The 3,963-nt window shown below is 42.0% G+C and overlaps 1 long non-coding RNA gene across 1 annotated transcript; it reads left to right on the top strand.

Moving 5' to 3' along the window:
• Positions 1-1,095: 1,095 nt before the first annotated feature.
• On the top strand, positions 1,096-3,051 carry LOC139535433 (uncharacterized). Its single transcript, XR_011667129.1, has 2 exons — positions 1,096-1,539; positions 1,957-3,051. It is a non-coding gene; the product is annotated as an uncharacterized lncRNA (long non-coding RNA).
• The last annotated feature ends 912 nt before the right edge of the window (positions 3,052-3,963 follow it).

The raw sequence follows: 3,963 nt of genomic DNA on the forward strand, positions 1-3,963 counted from the left end.
CTTTCCAAATGTCATTCCTCAGTTTTCCATTTAGACCATTCCATTTCTCCCAGAACTGATTTCCATCAATCAAATCTTCAATCTCTTTCAGAGTGTTATCAAAATGCTTCCGTTTCTTCCATCTTAGGTTTGGTGTTGTCATGCCCTGACCTTAGAGATCCTTTTTATGTCTCTATTTTGGTTTGGTCAGGGCGTGAGTTGGGGTGGGCATTTTATGTCTTGCATTCTACGTTCTTTTTTCTATGCTTTCTATCCCGGAGTCGGCTCTTCACTGTTAAAGTTGAGACTGGTGTTTTGCGGGTACTATTTAATGAAGCTGCCAGTTGAGGACTTGTGAGGCATCTGTTTCTCAAACTAGACACTCCAATGTACTTGTCCTCATGCTTAGTTGTGCACCGGGGCCTCCCACTCCTCCAATTCTGGTTGGGGACAATTTGAGCTGTTCTGTGAAGGGAGTAGTACACAGCGTCGTACGAGATCTTCAGTTTCTTCAATTTCTCACATGGAATAGCCTTCATTTCTCAGAACAAGAATTGACTGACGAGTTTCAGAAGAAAGTCCTTTGTTTCTGGCCCTTTTGATTCTGTAATCGAACCCACAAATGCTGATGCTCCAGATACTCAACTAGTCAAAAGAAGGCCAGTTTTATTGCTTCTTTAATCAGAACAACAGTTTTCAGCTGTGCTAACATAACTACAAAAGGGTTTTCTAATGATCAACTAGCCTTTTAACCCTTTCATGCGTGAGTTCCAAATATCTGTAACGGTCGCCCCAGCGTGAGTTGTTTTATGCACGTGATGTTAGAACGTTCTCTCCAATTCCAGAATGTGATTGTTATGTAACAGTACATTTAATCTGCGCTGCCCTCAAACCAAAGCACGCCGCCTGTTTTATTTGTCAATTTTAAATTATTTTCTAAACAGTTTTTTATTTTATAATAACAGTTTGAAATGAGGTGTGTTCCGCCTCATTCATTCACATAAAAGTAGTCATTTTTACTTTTGCGGACCAATTAATTTTTTTTACATTTCTGACCCGGACAAAATTCCCCAAACACTTCTCAATTGTTTGTGCAGTTCAAGTCTGCAGACATTTACTCATCTGCCGTCCTGCATACACGTGTTCATATTTTCCACCTGTCGCCTGCATCGCAATCAAAGTTGTTTTCGTTACCAATAATAACTTTGGAAATGTGTGCGTTTCTATCAAAGTGCCTTATTACGTTATAATAGTTTCTGCATGTCGTGTTATGTCGTTTCTACTGTAGCATCATGTTTTTGTGTATATTCATTATAACCGCGGACACGCGATGTAACGTTACTCATTTCATAACATGTATGGTGATATACCCAATGCTTAGGTATCTAGCTACAGTCTTATTAGCTCTGGAAAACAATGCTAATTGCGTCACGGATGTATTAGCATGTGTTGTATGTTGAAGCTACCCTGGCCTTTTGACTCCCAAGTGGCACAGCGTCTCAGTGCTAGAGGCGTCACTACAGACACCCATCTTCAAATCCAGACTGCGTTTCTATCAAAGTAAGTGCCTAATTACGTTATAATAGTTTCTGTGTCGTGTTATACCGTTTCTACTGTAGCTCACTGTGTGTATGGAGCATAATATATTTGTGTATATTCCTTATAACCGCGGACACGCTAGGTAACGTTACTCATGTTACTCACCTTTTATGGTGTTATATTCAATCGTGCTTATGTAGCTAGTTACATTATTCTATTAGCTCTGTAAAACAATGCTAAATGCGTCAGAAGTATTGGCATGTTGTATTTTGACGCTACCCTGGAAAAATATCTTATACCACTTGGTCGTTTTCTGAGTTCATTCCACAAAGCTGTTTATCATGTCGGCCTTATCCACTGCCCCCATTTTGAGGTAATAGTCAAGCACGCAGTCTGGTTTGATGTTTCTCTGTCTGGTTTGTTTCTCTCTCCCGTCAGGTGGTTCACCTTCCCTGTGGCCGACATGGTTGCTGTATGGACAGTGGAGAGGACATGGACGTCTCGTTTGTCATGGCACTTTACTGCCAGCTGTTGACATCTCTTGTTTTGTATAACGGGTCATTTAGGATGGCAGTAGCGTTGATGATGAAATGCAGTCATAGCAGCAGAACTAGAAAGCAGTCTTGGGAAAAGAGGGTGGCAAAGAAGGGAGTTGCAAACATAGCATCTCTGCTCCAGTATTCTCTTAGGGAGTTCTTCTTTACTGTCACCAGGAATGTATACATTTCACTAATTGTGGTTGTCCCCCCACTCCTGGTGTAACAGTATAACTTTACGTCCGTCCCCTCGCCCATACCCGGGCGCGAACCAGGGACCCTCTGCACACATCAACACCACGAAGCATCGTTACCCATCGCTCCACAAAAGCCGCGGCCCTTGCTGTGCAAGGGGAACCACTACTTCAAGGTTTCAGAGCAAGTGACGTAACTGATTGAAACGCTATTAGCGCGTACCCGCTAACTAGCTAGCCATTTCACATCCGTTACACTGGCTCTCTCTTATCCTGTAGCTCCAAGGCATAGCGATTGGTCTCTACTATGTCTCCCACTAGCTCCTCTGTCAGAAACAACTTGAAGCACTCTGCCTCAGATGGAAATGGCAAGGGGCGTTGCACTCCAGACTGGGACTCAACACAATCAGCAGGGCCAGGAGGGGTGAAATGGCTGGCAGCCTTCCAGCTACCACAGAACTCCTGTACTTCATCCACTGTCAGTCTGCCACCATCACCACCAGCATCTTCTAATGGAACTGGGACTTTGTCAGTGGACAAGGGGTCCTCAGATTCAGGGTTCTCAATGGCTACAAGGTTGGGGGGCAGCTCCTCACTGTCAGAATCTGATTCCTGACTTTCAGACTCAAAATCTCCAGAATTTCCACATTTGTGAGTTGTCTCCTTTTGAAAGTTATTGCTAATGCTACAGCTTAGCTCACTATCTACATACATAAACAACAACACTGAATGGTTTAGAGTGAGAGGGTACGTGGTTGACTGCCGGCACGCGCCACTTGTCTCAATAAATCACTATCAGAAAATGTTTTGTGTGGCAATTATTTGTGTATTTACTGATTTATTCACATGTTTTCAATTCTATGTGACAAATCATGCATTCCGATTCTTGCACAGATTGTAATGGGCACATATTATGTGTTTAAAATACTTTTTTGAAGGTTGTACTGATTATGATGAGCTAAGCTAATTCCAGCTGTGTAGCCATGTTTGTTGACATACAATGCATTCTGGGTTTCACGTAATCGTCTGTTTGACCAAAGATGTTATAACAAAATGAGGTGAGTAAGAGTTCACTCATTTTTTGAGGACTTCCGGAAATGAAGGGTGGGATGTGAACGACAGTGATTGACACACCCCTTCAACATGCATACTATAAACAGACCAAACTCATCTTGTCTTCTCTTATCTTCGGTTTCTGTGAGGAACAAATGCATGGCTGCGCGCTGAAACTAATCGTCGGATTACTTTCGATTTCTATAAAGTGTTTTACCTAATTATTTCGATCAATGGTGAGCTCACCCGTGATGTGATTAATTATACATAATAATTGCTATTAGCTAATTCATATTGTAGTTTATGTCAGCCGAGAGTTAGAAAATATTACTGCTTGGGTTGGGTCAATCTTTCCTCAGTTAGCGCTTGGACAAATGTAGCCTACATTTTTCCGGTTAGGATGATTGTGTTATGCTATATATACTTCTGTGAATATCTGAACATTGCATTCCAAAATAAACTGCTCACATTCTGGACAACTTTGTAAGGACTGTGTTTGTGTAAATAGTTTCTGAAAAAAGTGTGGCCAGCTCAAATGCTGATTGTTGCGTCATTCGAAACTGGCCGTTCTAAACGAGCGTTCTAAATGAGTGTTCTAATCACACGGGTGTGATCGTACGCTTCAGGGACCACTGTAGAACGATCACACCCGTGTGATGGTA

This window comes from Salvelinus alpinus, chromosome 12 (assembly GCF_045679555.1).
Source record: "Salvelinus alpinus chromosome 12, SLU_Salpinus.1, whole genome shotgun sequence".
NCBI lineage: Eukaryota > Metazoa > Chordata > Actinopteri > Salmoniformes > Salmonidae > Salvelinus > Salvelinus alpinus.